Genomic DNA, 17,622 nt, shown 5'->3' with positions numbered 1-17,622 from the left:
CAATAAATATTCCTCATCAGGAGCGGCATCTAAAAAATATTCTTACTCCTCTCTTGTCAATACTTTCGACTTCTTTGCTACGTATCCTCTGGAATGTTGCTTCAAAAAGGCGTTGACTTGGTAAAATCTGCCGATGTCTATTTTTTCTTTCAGAGCCTACATTTTTTTGAGTTGCGAATAGTAGGACCATAAAGACGACGACTTAACTTTCTTGGACCTTTCGGGAATATAAGCCAAAATGAAGTTTTTGATTTCAATGGAATAACTGCTTCTTCTGCCTCATTTGCTTCCTCTATAGATACCTAATGCTCTCGGGAACTACAACCTCGTCGTCACCGCTCAATATTTTTCGAAACACGTATCAAGAATTTTTGACGGTTTTATAATTTTCATTGACACTTGCAAACAATTAATTACATAGTGCCATAGCAACCATCGATCGAAAGGATATCCTGATATGAATATGAATTATTATATATTTCCTCTAAAAAGTATTCATTATTTGAATTTCCATCAAAATGGGATAAAATTTTGTATAAACTTTCTGAATAAACATTCATTTAACTCACTTGTTGTATAAATAACTATTCTCGCACTAGGATTTGGATAAAAATGGTGGAACACCTCGATCTACTTTTCAAGAGGGGCACATTTTAGGCATATTACCTTGTCTCTAGCTTCACCCCCTGATTATGTTACCATCTGAATCGACCTTGTTAGGTACCATTATTCATAGTGCCAATTCATTCGAGGAAGAGCACATGCTGACCATGGTGTCGGCCTCATTTGACTTCGTCAGAGCAACTCGAAAAAAAAAACAATAACACTGATCAAAAATTGAAGTGGATAATTTGCATGCATTCAATCATAAACAGGGGGTCCCGGATAAGATGGGAAATATTTTAATGTGAGATAGAAAACACCTAGAGGATCACGAAAAACCCCCATATGTAGTATAGGTATAGGTGTTCTAGATTCTGATTTACAGGGTGTTTTTTAGATTTGAATGGAAATTAAAACCACTCTATCTCATCATAGTTTATTCTTGCTGATTAAATAACCTAAAAATAAATAATTGTTAAAGACCCATCCTTGAGTTACGCTTCAGAAAACTGATGTATTCGATCAAATGAAAACTAACTGAAATTAACATTCAATGATGTATATTCAATTGATTAAATTCATGAAGGTTCGGTATTTGAGAAAATCGAAAACACAAAATTGAAAGGTGAAAGCTTTCATTTGATCAGCGTAAGCGGTCTCTTAAATGCCAGCAAATGCTAGAAAGTTATAACAATAACGCAGCGCCATCTGTCCAACTCGGCCCACTTCAAATGACATCAGAAGAGTAGAAAGATGCCAGCATCTATCCAATCGGCATTAGTCGTTCATATGAACCTCATTTCTCGGATTTCTCTGCAGAAACCTTGGCAGGGAATCAAATAATGAAATGAAATGTCGCTTATAGGCTAGAACTAACAATAATCGAGATGTCAGATTAATTTCGATTATCAATTTCAGCATCCATATTATAGAAATAATATTATCAGAAGAGGAGGGCTTCCTGTAGCTTGACTGCCAGTCAATTGTCATAAGACGAATGCAATACCGAAAATTAAATGGGGTGCAGGGAAATGAACCAAAAACGCCGACTTCATTACTGAGTTATCTCAGGGTGGGTATATAAATTCAGCTCCTCTAGACCTGTGGATGATTTAACATCATATCGATGTAATTATCTATTGAGCTATAATCTTAGATTTTTCTTGGGAAAGATAAGGTAGAATACCTGAAGATCATGATTAAAAAGTGGCTAATGTTTTCTCGTACATAGTATTTAGAATATGGCATATGGAAATGTAACTTTGATACAGAAAGAAAGTTCACTGTCGAGATACAAAAAATTGAACCTTATAGTTGGGAAGCCGACGATGCTAAATCGGGATTTACTCGAGCGTCGTGGGGAAGATTTTGAAGATCAGATGGTAGAAAGTAAAAAAGGTTTTAGGATGTATGCACTTTCAGCAGTGGGGAAAGCGTCTGCAGGTTTTCAAAGATGTAAAAAAATCGTCAGGTGTACATACTCGAGCGTATCAGTACTGTTTACGCCCTACGTGTCTCTGATAATAAATTAATGTTAATCTGACAGTTTGCGTGATGGGGCTGGCCGTACAGAAGAGTTGTAATTGGTGAAAAAAAAATTCTAGCGTGTCAGATTTTTAGAAGATATGTTAATTGGACCCAAAGGAAGCTACTTTTCAAGGGACTGACAATTCGGATGTGACGCAAGGTCACCACGGTCCTTTGAAAATATAAAAAAAGTCGTTACTTGTACACAATCGAACGTGTCAGATTTTCATACAGATGGTTAATCTCGGTCTTGCGGACGTGTTGACCCATTATTATAATCAGGGAGGGTTTTCTTAATCTTACGGTTTGAAGATGATAACAAGGCATTCTTCTTAAATATCTTTCTTCCTGTACCTCTAATCGTTTCAGTATTTTTGAAAGTTGTGGATAATAAAATTCTATACAACTTTTGTTTGAAGCAATTTTACATACTCTCAACCGTTTTCGAATTAAAGGGCGATAAGGGCGAGGAGCTTAGCCACACATGCGAAAAGCCAAGGTCAATGTAGAAACACAGTCTAATGTACATTCTATTATCTATAAAACCTTCAAAGGTAGAAAAAATTGCTTCGGACAAAATTTGTAGAAAATGTTATTCCCTTCAACTTTTATAATGAATGCGAAAATAACTTGAAGCCCTGGGGAGGAGATAATTCAAAAATACTGATTTGTGTTACCTTTGTGGCCAATTTTTTTTGTTTCGGCTTGCTGAAACTGTCAGATTAGGTATATTTTTTCTGTTATTCTTGAATATTCCATTTAAGACAAAAAGCCACCGCACTCGAGAATGTACACGTGACTCTTTTTTGCAAGTTTGGCACCCTCTCACACATTTCCGTCACGTTTAAATTGTCAGATTAAGAAAAAATATACTTTTCAACATGTAATCAACCACCTAATATCTCAATCTGACATGCTCGAGTATTTATAATAATCGTTTTTTTTTACTATTCTGACAGGCTGTCCTAGACAATTCCCCCTATATACAGGTCTAATTTTTGGTAGAAATACTCTACAGGGTCCAAGGTTCCAAGGTATCTTCCCGTATCTGACATGCTCGAGTAAATTCCGAGTTTCCCTCTTGGGCTCCCAACTATTAGGAATTGTGAAACTTTCTCTTCTCAGGTTAACCAATTTGAAAATTGAATGAATGGTTTTAGAAATAATGCCGAAAAAGCAGTCTGCTCTGGGTCATTCGCTTCAGTTAAGAAGACAGGATGTCGAGGAAATGGAGAGTGGTGTGTACGAAACCTTCGATGTATAACCTGTTCATAAGCCACAAAGTAAGGCTTATACCCTATAAATGCGGGGGAAGAGCTCGATTGCCCTGGGAAGCCGAAGAAGACAGTTTAATTCAACTTTTCTCTTCATATTTTGCAAATACGCGAGCTTCATTGAAGAACCAACGGGATACAGCGCATGGCCAGGAGCAGCCAACGCGACTGTGTGTTCTCGCACAGAACTTGCTTGAAAAACGAATTTTCCCCGTCTTGGTTCTCAGTGCGGTCGCTTCTCTCTTCGTTCGCTGATTAGCATCTTTAGGAAGTAGTGCGAACGCGTGGAAATACGATATGCAAATGATTTTTTCACCATCTTACTTTGGGGGAAATTCAACAGCTTTTTCGGTGAGCGAATTCATCACAGAAAATATTCTCTGATTTCGTTTTAATACATCGTTCCGTTTTGAAATATACCCAGAATGTTTTAACGGTTTGAATATTTGGATTTATCGGAATTATTCTACATACACAAGTCTTATAATGGAATGAGTATGTAAAATGTGCATAAATTTGCGAAAAATAATGATCTAATTCTTTCAATTGGAGAGCTGATGGTATTCATCATACAAATCTTGAAATATACGCATGAAAATTATTTAATCATAAGAAAACACATCTTAGTGGCTTTTTTCTTCAAAACTTACCAAACATTCATGAGTCTTTGATTTGTACATATATTTTAACAGTAGGTTTTTGAGGTCAAAAGACACACTTTTTCCCTTCAACATTTTTTTGATTGGGTCTAGATAACAATAGGCATTTTAAGTTTTCATAATGAGCTATTCCAAGCATTAAAAATATACCATTTTAACCTTGGAAATAAGCTAAATACCTATACAGGCAGAGTCTTCGACTCGTAAAAATATTTTAACAGTATATATTCTTGAGGTCAAAAGGAACACTTTTTTCCATTACCATTTTTTCCGAATCGGCTCGTTTTGAAAGATACAGGTTGTTGAAAAACCATAAAAAATGTTATTTTTAGTTATCACAATTTCACAAATGGTTTTATCGAATTAAATGGATTTCGTTTTATAGTTTTTGATTTATTCCATTTATCTTTTTACAAGATATCCCCAATGTCTTCCAGTTTTCTCATTATGACCAGTACGTACCATAAAAATACCAAAAATTCAAAGAACCCTTCTCTTGAAACTAAGGTGGATGTCTTCTAATGAATATTTGAACGTTTCGTGAAATAAAAGCATTCTTCATATTTTCTAGTGTAATGGGCCGTTTTCGAGTGTGCAAAAATTAAAAAGTACTTGTGAGATCTGAAAAATTTGGGTACTTTGGCTGAATACAACTCTGTTTAAAAGATCCACAGACGTGTAGTGTCACAGATTGAGCTAGTTATTGTGAAAGTAATTTTGTTTTTCCAGGGGTGGCACAGTTCATTATGAAAACTTAAAATGACAATATCTTTTTATCAGGGCCGAATCGGAATAAATGGTATGAGAAAAGGTTGTTTGCTTTGGCCTCAAAAATCTATTGTTAAAATATTTGTACGAGTCAAAGTCTCACCCCGTATAAGCTGTATTAATAAAACAAGCATAAACCAACTTTTCCCATTTCAGTTGGTGAACCAAGTAGTATGTATTTATAATACAATAAATGAGTTACCGCAATTTCGTTGGCGTTAAGTTTTGAATATTCTCCTCTTGATTTATATTTCATTTTCGATCATGATAACGAAGACAGCTTGAAACCACAGGTATTAGTTCTGAAATTCATCTCATACCATTAATTTTATTATAAATAAATGATATTTTTCTCGATAAATACAGAAAACTATATATCTAATGACAACAAAATTCTCTTCAGAATAAGCTAAATTTATGACACTACACATCTGTGATGTATTTTGTTTCAATTAATTGTGAGGATCGTTTAAACAGATATGTTTAATTTTTTTATGGTTTTTCAACAGCCTGTATCTTTTCAACCGAATTGGTAGAAATGGCAACGAGGAAATGCTTTTTTTTTACCTCAAATTCTTCTGTGGAAATATATTATATGTACAAGTCAAACACCATGATTCAACATTTTCTTTTCTTGTGGCTGTTAAGAGGGGTCTACACACTACACCGTTATAGTGATCAGTTCAAAAAGAGAAAATGAATATCTTACGTCAGAAACCACTAATTTATATGGGGTTTTCACATAGACATAGTTATGTCTATGGGTTTTATTTATAATTCAATACAATCTGTTTGCGCAAACATACGCCTCTACACATATGGTGTGATATGTACAGCAATATTGAAAATTTGATTCAAGTGGGAAAAAGTAAATTGTCTCTCGAATATCCATTTCAATATTTGATCAGTGTATATAAAAGGTGTAATCAGGGTTCTCATTATAATTCAATTCAATCAGTTCGTCAACTCGGAAAGTCAGAAAATTTGATTACACCTTTTATATACACTGATCAAATATTGAAATGGATATTCGAGAGACAATTTACTTTTTCCCACTTGATTCAAATTTTCAATATTGCTGTACATACCATACCATATGGTATGGTATGTACAGCAATATGTCAAATATGCCGACCATATTTGACATACAACGTTGTAGTGGTCAGTTCAAAAAGAGAAAATGAATATCTCACGTCAGAAACCACTAATTTATATGGGGTTTTCATTATGATTCAATTCAATCATTTCGTCACCTCGGAAAGTCAGAAAATTTTTTATTCATCAAACGGAAAATACGTAACTTTCACCTATCGTTCAAGTGTTCCGGTCCGGCAACACCCCACATTCAGGCAGTTTTTAACCCTTTACGCCTTATCCTTATAAGTATGGCGAGAAAGTCCCGTGGTATAAACTCTTCTTAACATTGTTGTACCTACTGTTGAAATCTACTAAAATTTCATCTTCAATCACTCAGAAATGTTCGAACGCGAACATAAGTGAAAAAAATCTTTTACTTTCACGAAGTTGAATGGGTAGTAGACGAATTTGGGAGCTTTATTGAGCACTTATTATTTATGTCGAATATTCATCCGTCCCATTAATGAAAGTCACAATTTGATGCGAAGATGTGAAGCCTGAGTTGTTGCCCAAAAGTTTATGAACTCTTCTTGAACTTTACGCCGTAATACATCTAATAATGTGGAATTCATTTGATGGTCCTAATTCATTTACTGAAATATTCAGTCAACATCAAATTCGCAGCGGGTTTCACAAAACTTTGATAGCCCGATTTGACAGTCGTTAAGTTTCCAGAATTGAATAACTGAAACTTCTTCATTCCCGAATGTATCGATGAAGAAGCAATCGAGAATCATTGAACTGCTGTACACCTATTGATCACGATTCTTTACAATAAAGATACCTTGGTATTTTGAATGCTCACAAGTAAATGATCAATTAAATGAAGCGATAAAGTATTGTGAAACCTCTAATATATGTGAAAATGTGAGTGCTAATTTCAACCAGAGCTGTTGCCGAGGCTGTTCCATTGAAGGAAACTGCTGAGAGCACACTTAACACCGATTTTTCATAAGAGGTTCGTGGTTAGTGAGCCTTTTGGAAAAGTATTTCAATTTCAATTATGCACTTTTTTCAACAACCCTCGGAAATGAGGATTTTAGAGATTATGTGATGAATATTTAATCAAATGGAAAAACTGGGCTCCTTTCAAGATGAGTCATTTTATTGAAGTATAAGAAACCGCTTGAATAAAACGAAATTATTTAGAATATCTGTGGAAATGGAGTACATACAGTACTCCTCCAAGCAGACCTGTATACCGGTTTCGGGATCATTGTCCCCTCATTAGTATAGTGTAGTGTTTGAACATTTCAACCGGAGGATGAGGCTTTGAGCGATACTGTAGCGCCGATTTGAGAAATATTTTCAATTCTGATCACAATGCGCCAGCTGTGCCGCAAAGACTGAACCATATCACTCTTTCTCTGCAGACTGCAGCCACCCATTGCTCTCAGATTTAACTACTACCTGCAGTCAACGAATGTACAACAATTCGTCAAGCGACTGCAGGAGAGTTATGAGGGTTCGCTTGCTAGACCACATTCTATCAGGAAATAATGTGTAAATGGAGTAGATGTATGTTAAGGAACTTGGAATATACTTACAAGAAATGGAAAATAAACATTTGTTGTTGTCCAAAGACTGGAGTGAGATAGTTGCTTGATGTCGCCAATTATGATTGAGATAGTTGCCTCGGACATCGTTGTCACATCAATTTTCGATAAAAGTGGGAGGTATACAGGGTAATTCATAACTATTGGGACCTAGGCTATGGGCAGATTGTTTGGACCAAAATATGGCGATAGGTACAAATATACCTTAATAAAATATTGCTGTGGAAAAAGATAGAGGGCGTTAAAGTTGATTTTTTTTTCCTTTTTTGCTAATAATTTCACTGTATTTTATTATATATTATTTTTTCATCCGTTTTTAAACAAACACAATTGAACAGTGCAGAGCATCGGAAGGGGATATGAAGTAACGATTTATTTATTTATTTCGACGATAAAGCATAATTAGAAACAATGTAACATAAAAAGAATAAACTTAAATGAAATGTTCTACGTGGCCTCCTCCGACTTCTATGCCTTTTCTAATTCTTTCAATAAAGGACTTTCGAAGAAAATATTATTCTGTCCCCTTATAAAAAATTCAACTTTAACGCCCTCTATCTTTTTCCACAGCAATATTTCATTGAGGTATATTTGGTCCTATCGCCATATTATGGCCAAACAATCTGCCCTTAGCCTATGTCCCAATAGTTATGAATCACCCTGTATAAATTTAACCACTGCCTTAGTGTCTCGCTAGACATAGAAGCATCGAACGTGTAAACCACAACAAATACATTCGTAGAATTGCAATGGCCATTCCATGTATTCCAAGATGGATAATATAGATCCTGAAATATATTGATGGGTTAAGGTCATGATTAATAATACAAATTAATTGAAACATAATAGCTTGTTGTGAAGTACCGATAGGAACACAGAATTTTGTGACAATCATCATTCATCATGAGCAAATACAAGGAAATCAGCAGCAACCGTTTGGTAGATGCCGCCCAAATTTTGCAAAAACATTATTTTAGAGCCAATAACATATTTGAAAAATATCTTTTCTCATATCAAAGCACAGTTGGACGTGTTCGATGCCTGGATGGGTGATCATTGTTGTTATAAAATTGTACAAATGCTCAAAAGTTTCTCTTTGTTTCATTGAATATCTGAAACATTCTTCTATATAGGTTAATCTTGAATCCAGAAACTGAAAAATTACGTAGGTACTTTTGCTGTGAAAAATAGGATCCTAGATCACAACATTTTCATATTCTTCAGATTTTCAATACCTTCTTCAATATGTATTTTCATCCATGAAATCATTATTTTCCTATATGAAATCTTGAAACTGTGGTAGAGTAGGAGGGGGACTTAAAGTTTCGAAGATTTTTCGAATAATTTCGTATCAAAAATATTTGTTTTTGGTTATAAAATAATGGTATATATGAGAATCTGACTCGTGAACTTGTGTGTACTATATGAATGCGACAGTAAGATTTATATGCTTTTAGTATATGGATGTTGAAGGTTCTCGTTTCTATCCAATCAGTCAGGAATATTACGAGATGCAAGACAAGTATCGATTCGCCGCTACTTTGCCTAAGAGGAGCCCATAATAATGCCCTCCATTAGTGTTAGACGAGTAAGCCCGTAGATTCACCTTTCACCGCAGAACCAACTTTCCGTGCAAAATCGCGTGAAAAAAAAATGGAATTGAATTCAAATTTTAGTAGGTGTGCTCCTTTAATTTTCATGAAGGCAGTCGGTTGGGGGTGGAATAATTTTCCTGTGTGTTTGTAACTAGAACGCTACATTCCATTGACAGTTTTCGGATAGTTGGCATTTTCGGGTATGGACCCATCCTCTGCTGCCCAGAAATCACAGATCAGTTCAGGAAGTTCATCTGTTCAGGGATGGAACAGTTACTGTTTGGGGACGCATTTATTTCAATGCATGTACAGAATTGTTTGTGCTTGATGCTATGATGAATTAGCAGATTTACATAGTGCAAATCATTGACAATTATATTCCTTTGTTCCATACCATTCCTTTGTCCGAGAATTGTTGATGAAGCTCTGGCAATTTATGGTTGTCTGTATTTGGCCCTGCTTCCTTGGCATCAGCTACAAAGAGCTTTGGATTTTTTTCAAAGACCTTCACATACACTTCAAAAACTCATACGGAAAAAATTGATCAAGGCTATTTCATCAACAATCGGATCGAAGTATGCAAAGGCGCTATCAGACTGTTGACCTGCGAAGAGGGCATACTGTTAACTGAACATTTTTTCTTAATTTGTTTGGGTGAACTTATTTTGTACTACATACCTACCTAAAAATGATAAAAATAAAGTTTTACCCGAAACTGTTAAAAAAAAATAAAAATAGGTTTATTGTGTAAACAGGAGAATCCCAGTTAAAAGACAACATATTATATTGTACAATATTGTTGAATATATCAAAATTAAATCCTAACTCTAAGAAAATAGAAAAAAAAAACAATTACAGGCTAATGATCAATCTGTCTAAGACGCAGTAACTCCCCCAGTTTCAGCTTGAAAGTTCGCAAACCATCATAGCAGACATCGACATCAACACATACCACATTGAACTGTGACACAGCATACATTAGGCACCTTTACACTAACGCTCTTTCCTGCGCGACTAGAAAGCCCCGTGCCAATCGCTTGGGAAAGAATGCTAGTGTAAGGGCAAATCATTCGCCCGATTTTTGGACGTGTAAAAACTCGCGAGCGACTAGCCCGAGTGACTGAGTTTTTTTGGATTCGGGGCGTTTGTGTATTCGCGCGGGTTTCTAATTGAAGAAGTATATACGTTCAAAATTCGTAAGTACATGTAGGTATGCATTAATTAATGATTATTCATACAAGTTTTCTATTTATAAGGAACATGGGAGATTCAAGCTTCCGGAGCAGGGATTTTATGGAATCGGCATCCATTCTCAAATAGTTCCTGAAGTCCATAGGAAAATTTTCACGCAACTCATTCAAGAGAGGCATATGTCCATATGTACGATTTTTCATACATTCTTTTACTCAGCATCTTCTGTTTCTCTTCTTTGGAATATTCAGATACATTGCCAAGCACAAATCCACTTTCAGTTTGCGTTTTTTATTTAATTTGTCCATTTCAAGCTATGGAGTGCCGCTAAAACCGTTGAAAAATTCAACATGCTACGAGTCACGCCAACCGGTCGCTTATAATGAGAGATTTCGAATTGGACGCTTCAAAGCACACGCGAGACTACGCGAAAAGCAGTTGCGATCTCAAGACACAAAAAAGTTAACACGCGCCACTCCATATCGCGCGAAAACACGAGTGACTGGCACTCGCGATTCGATCGCGCGCGAAAAACCGTTACTGTAAAGGTACCTATTGGTGATCTAATCATCATCATATTGGTGCTGGATTTAGGGAGGTAGCACCTTTTCCAGTCGATTACCATCGCGTGAAATACGAAAGTTTAGCTCGGCCAGCAAATCAGGACAATTAATCCATACAGAAATTGAGAAGCTTGAAGAGAAAAAGACTCCTGTTCTCCAATGACAAGTATGAGACCTATTCAGAAGCGTGTGATGGTGAAAAGCCCGGGCTGGGTAGACAGCATCCATTTTAAATGTTACGAATTTCAAAAACTGCCTCTGAACAGACTCTACGAGGATGTATTGATATCTAGTAAGCTTAGACCTGTTCCATGCATATAAAAAATATTGCGTTACCATAGCAACAAACAATAACTCATTGGAAGTGTCAGTGTGAAGTAAACCAGAGTTACACAATAAATTGAAAGAAAGAAGATGTCCACCGAAATTGTGAAAATCGAAAAATTGGAGTATCGAGCCATCATTTAGTACCTGTATTTAAAAGGGTTAAGAGGTAAGCAGATTTTTGAAGAGATGCTTAATACCCTTTCTGATCAATGTCCTTCGTATGCGACCGTGAAAAATTGGACTGCAAGCTTCAAAAGAGGTAAATTTTCTATTGAAGATGATGACCGATCGGGAAGGCCAGTTTCTTTGTCAGTCCCCGAAAATATGTACATGAGATGATTTTATCAGACCGTCGAATTGGGCTGAAACGGATATCTGAAGCACTGAATATTTCATATGAACGCGTTCATCATATAATTCACGTCAATTTGGACATGAGAAAAATTGCTGCAAAATGGATCCCCAAATGTTTGAATATTGACCAAAAGCGTGCAAGGGTAGAAGAATCGCGTTTGATATGTGTTCGATTTGAAAATGATGTAGACTTCTTGAACCGAATTGTTACTATGTATAAGTGTTGGGTACATTTCTACGATCCAGAAACAAAGCAACAATCGATGGAATGGCGACACTCTGGTTCTCCAAGACCTAAGAAGTTTCGTGTCCAAAAATCTGCTGGAAAAGTTCTTGCTTCAGTTTTTTGGGATTGCCATAGAGTAATAATGATCGATTTTTTTGGATAACGGTAGAATAATAACCGAAGATAACTATTCGAAAATACTGACCACTCTACAGAAAAAAATTAAAGAGAAAAGACGCGGAAAGCTATCCAAAGATGTTTTGCTTTTGCAGGACAAGGCCCCTGCACACAAATCTACTGTTGCCGTGCAAAAAATTCGTGATTTAGGGTTTCAATTACTAGAACACCCCTCTTATTCACCAGATTTGGCTGCATCCGACTAGCATCTCTTTCCTCAACTGAAAAAAAGTTTAAAAGGTCTTAAATTTTTTTCCAACGAGGAGGTCATAAAAGATGTGGAGGTCTGGTTTGCAGAGCAAGAAGGAACTTTTTTTTTGAAAGGTCTATAGACGTTGCAGGTTCGCTGTAATGAATGTATCCAATTAAGAGGAGAATATAATGAGTAATAAATTATTTTAACATTAAAATTTTGTTTGGTTCTATAGTAGGCTAATAATTTTTCAATATATCCAGATATCCTCGTAGTTGGTTGATGTGAATCTTGTATATTGGACACCACACAAGACTGCCTTTGTCGAGTCTGGAACGAACAAAGACAACAAAGTAATTGAAGGCGGTAGTAAAATAGTGGGCAAAAGAATGAGTTAGATAAATGAATAAAAATGTATATTTCCCTTTCCCATATTGGAAAAAAATGTTGGAAAAAATGCAAACTTTCGAAACAGTCTCAAAATTTCAAAACATTCTCAACTTTTATGAAGCAGTATTATACGTCTACAACTTTTTGTGGAGTACTATATGATCACCTTTTTCGATGTCAATAGAATAATTCATAATTTTCCTTATAAAGGATGGACAATCTATTGATCGGCTGTTGTCATCGAGGAATACAAATAGTTGTGTTCTATGAGAAATCCACTGACTTTCAGAAGTTGAGAGAGTAGAAGAATTAAAAATTAATTTCCTTTCTGTCGGCAGCAAGAAGCCCACCAAACGAGGGACAATTGAAAAAGTTTTTTGAATGGCTAATTTGTTCGGATGGAAACTCCAAGTTCATCTTTTGATGTAGTACCTCCTACTTGAAATGAAATCTTAATCGAAACAAGTATTCCCACAGTGTCCCACACAAAAAAATAGTGTATGAAGCCTTGCGAAAAATCAATCAGGTTACTAACTTAATAGTTAGCCTTTTTTAATAAAAAGGCTTATTTTTGTTAGGCACTTCGTAGACAGAGTGTTGAGTATATTTTTCGACAGTAGGTAGAATTCATCGAAATGAATAAAAAATTCAGGATGACGGCGACGAGAAAATGAAACAGATGACCGAACAATCATTGTTCACAGTGGTTAGAACCATTGTATGGAGTGGAGTCTGAATAATTTGTTTGGTCATTTGGAAACACTGATGTATCGTGTAAATTCAGGTAAACAACAGCGTATACAAATTGGGATACTGAATTCAAAGTGTTCGTGAGATTGTAGAAAAAGTGCTAAATTATTTCCATCCCAATGTAAAATCTTGCAAACAATTTTGGACTAGAAGGAATCAACTTTGAAAAAAATTGTGAATAGTCGAATTTTATTGGTGAGATTTAGATCCTATTTTCAATTTTCATTTTGACATTACTCCTTTAAGCCTTTTTCTGAGGATAGAACACACCGAAATGGACCATTTCATGAAAAACTCTCCAATTTACTCAAGAAAAGGGGAAAAATACGAACATTGTAAGTTTTTTTATTCATTTCCATTCAAAGAACAGATCGATATCCTAAAAAAATATATGGTATGATTGATTCATTCCGTAATAAATGGTTTCTTGTATTTTTCCGATAATTCAGTTGACAAATGACTCAGGGTCGTATTTGGATTTGTTTTAACAATGATTTTTCCAACCTGGTCATTATGAAAGGTTTGTATAAGTGACTTTTGGTTAAACGCTTCATTTTTACCAGTTTTACTTTCTGTTTGAATACACTACTCATGTTCAAAAACACCCTACATATTTTAATGCCTCCTAGATGGTCGACGAAGATGAATCATCTGGAACTTCTATGACAAATTTGGCAAATTTCGACCATAGTCGATGTTCTGTAGAGAACTGTGAAGTGATTTATTTCTCGTTTTTTTAAATTATATTCTTTGATCTTAGGATATACGAATTCAAAACCACAAGTATTTCGAAATCTGCAAAAATATACTGGTTGTTACATTTGAATTGAAAAAATGGCGTACAGTAACAAAAAAGCATTAGATGGGTTATCTTCATTGCATGCAAAGTTTCATAAATATCGTTCTTTTCAATTTAAAGACACTCACTTTATCCTGATCCTCACATCCTTGGTTTTTTCAACGGAAAGGGAAGCACGAGACCCTGGCATTTTCCTGAAAATAAGATTGAAAAACAATGCGATAGCTATTCAGTTGTTCGTGAATCGGCAAAAATAGAAAGAAGAGTCTCAGGTACATGTTATTACATCTGATAATTTTCATGCACCTTTGTTAATACCGCTGAGTTTGAACTCTGTGAAAATAAACATATATGTTTATTGGTAAGTTGAATGAATGAAGCTGAAAATGGAAAAAAAGACTTGCTAATGGGGCAGGAGCCTTCTGGTGAAATTAATATTTCAGCGGCAAAAACATCAACATCGCTCTTCCTCTACTAAAACAAACAGACCAAGAACAGAAACACCTTCTCCCGAAAGAAAAATAACCCGTTTCCACTTGAGCTCGCGAGAAAACCAGTTTAATATTCAGACTTTTCTTAGCAAACAGAAGATTAAGATGTTCTTTCGACTGGAGGCTGAAAAACCCCGTCTACTGGAATATACAGAGTGACACACGAAATCTAATTAATTAAAATATTTTTGGAATGAATCTGAATTCACGTTTGCTATTTCGGAGTTGAGCTTTGAATGAAATAATTGTAAATTTTTTGAGATTCGTGGGACAACAACTTTCGTTTTTCAACAGAGTAGCAATATATTTCATTATGAAAACTGTTTTTTCATTAAATGGTGCGTTGCTTGACTGTCAACTTTTAGAATTTCCGCCAAAGAATTGTTTCACAACATAAAATTACGAAAACAAATCTGAAAATGGAGCTCTGTTGAAACATAAATAAGTTCAACTTTCTCGATCACACATTCTCAGAAATACATTTATTAATAGTGTAAAGTGTAAATTGATCAATAAATCTGATTAAATCAAATGCTATTTATAATTTTTTATTTCATTTCGTCCATCGGCACACCTAGATGACTTCTCGAAATATCCGCTTGTTATTGTTGCTAATTTTTTCAAGTGGAAAATTATCCGAATAATGCGGTTTAAGTATTCATTTTTTATGGTGGAATTGTTGTTAGAACATGCCGAAACTTCAATATTCAATATCTCGATGGGATAATAGTTCAGCCGTACAGGAGAGCGAAAATCATTACTGGAACTGGAGAAGAGGAAAACCAAATAAACAGCTATTTTTAAGTTCATCTGCAGTACTCGATCAGTTGAGCTTCTTCTGATTTAGGAATTGGTCGTAATATTGTCCATGAATAGTCACCATCCCTTCAAGTTCATGAAACTCTAGTAGTTGCAACCAGATGATAATTTACGGAGATCAGAATTTAGCGAAGGATTTTTATTAAAAATTCAAGAACACTCATTAAAAAAAAACATTAATCTAACAAGGAAGAGCATTTTTGGCCTCAGGTAAATACTTTGGCTAGGGTTCTCTAGTTTTCCTTGAAACATCTCTCTTTTTCATAAAAGGCCAAGTATTCAATTTTCTTTTTTGTAATTCAAACGGACAGTTACTTTGAAAGATGTGATTCCTTACGAAAACAAGGCCCATGGCCATGAGACGTTCCAAAATATCAATATGGCGATGAAAACATCGCGAAAATGTTTCCGTCAGTATAAGTTTTCCAGAAAACACCGCGATATATCAATTTTAATTTGGAAAGAGACATCTTCCTCTGCTTGCGAATTCACCCCCTAAGCGGGTGGCAACTCCCTCAGGAATATTAAATGGAAACAGTGGTGACATAAAATCGTCCTTTCAGTCTTATCGAAGAATATATATGGGTACATACAAAACCAGTATCACAAACATGTAAATTTGCAGTCTTGTAAAAATTTTATTGAAATAACTTATTCGATAAACAGAGTTTCTTCAGATTCGTAAAAGATTGAATCGCTGAATGGACTTTTGAATTTCGAATAATCACAGGAAAATACCTTCTTGTGTTTCACAATAAAGTCTTCAAATGTCAGATAATGTTGGAGAAATTTATGTGGCAGTGGCGTACCTTGCCTTAGAGGGGCCCTGTATCAAAATGTGTTGAGGGGCCCTAAGGAAAGGTGAAGTAAAACTAAAAGTAGCAAAAAATGTTCGATTACTATCGAAATGATTATATGTACTTATGCTGGGAGCGAAATAATCTACAAACAAATAACATACAAACAATATAAAATAATATACAAACGAATAATATACAAACAACATATAATAAACAAGCAAATAATAAACAAACAATACAAAAAAATCAAAGATACACTTTCCTAACCTTTATTTCAGCAAATCTATTTATCCAATCAGCCATAGCTGATAACGATTTCAGTTTTTTAAGTTGTTCCCCCTCTATTGACAATAACGACATGTCTGAAAGCCGTTCCTGTCCCATAGAAGTCCTGAGATAATTTTTTATGAGTTTTAATTTTGAAAAACTCCTTTCAGCGGTTGCAGTTGTAACCGGAAGAGTCAAAAATAAAAGGCGTGCAGTAAAAACGTCCGGAAAACTGAATGCAAGGCTATTGAATTTTATCAGGACTAATTCTAAAAGTTCTTTGATGGCACGAATTTTCTGAATTTCATATTTTAAGTATTCGTATCTATCTGAATGATCAATTCGGTGTAATGAACGGGATTTTGAAATGAATGGTTATCTTAGCAGTTATTCTCAAAAATGCTATTGTAAAACCTGTAAAAGAGGTTTTGGATAACATTTTTAGGAATTTTTTGCTTACAGACATTCGGGGGCCCCTTAAGCCTGGGGGCCCCGTATCACTGATAACGCTGATACCGCGGTAGCTACGCCCCTGAATTTATACCTTTGCTAATTTGACGGAAGTGTAACATTTTTAACTTGAAAAAGAACTGTGGAATGAGAAAAATTTACATTTTTATCGATTGATGAATTAAGAAAAAAAAAAAACTTTGATTACACCGCTTGAATCTGGTGTCTCCATAAACATTGAATCTTATGTTGCTGATCTAGGCTCTTTAGAGTTGTTTGAAAGTCAAGCAGAGTGGTACACTCAACACATTTTTACTGCATCCACATCCGAGAATCAGGAGACATCTTTATGAGTCTGGGTGCCGCTGCAATGGTATGCAAATATTATTCTATTTGAATAATATTATATACAATCTTCAACCCACGTCATATTGAGAAAATATAAGTTTCTCCATGTTCCGCCATTCTGAGTGTTATATTTAGTATCCGGGAGAGATGAACGATTTGTGTACGAAACGTGGGTTTTTCTGTTTCAGTGTCGAAATTCGAAACTGCTGAATCATTTCATGTGATAATGCACACATCAGAAAGGTCTAAACATATTTGAAAAAAACTTTAAAAATTTGATTTATACCTATTTTGCTTACATTTCAAATGTATCCCATTTATCAGTTTGAACAGATACTACGTACACAAGTGTGGAAAA

General features: G+C 35.2%; 1 protein-coding gene across 2 annotated transcripts in view; it reads left to right on the top strand.

Annotated features, from left to right (window-relative positions):
* Positions 1 to 3,619: 3,619 nt before the first annotated feature.
* Positions 3,620 to 17,622, top strand: part of LOC123312238 (PDF receptor) — a 95,183-nt gene continuing 81,180 nt past the window's right edge. The window contains exon 1 of one of the 2 annotated variants that reach the window (XM_044896564.1): positions 3,620 to 3,755. The gene's annotated coding sequence lies outside the window, so the exon portion shown is untranslated. Of the gene's footprint in view, positions 3,756 to 17,413; positions 17,508 to 17,622 lie in introns of those variants that run through there. The other variant, XM_044896565.1, reaches the window with a different exon arrangement.

Source organism: Coccinella septempunctata, chromosome 4, assembly GCF_907165205.1.
Source record: "Coccinella septempunctata chromosome 4, icCocSept1.1, whole genome shotgun sequence".
Taxonomy (NCBI): domain Eukaryota; kingdom Metazoa; phylum Arthropoda; class Insecta; order Coleoptera; family Coccinellidae; genus Coccinella; species Coccinella septempunctata.
The sequence above is the reverse complement of the archived record's forward strand: the minus strand, read 5'-3'. Positions and strand labels throughout refer to the sequence as shown.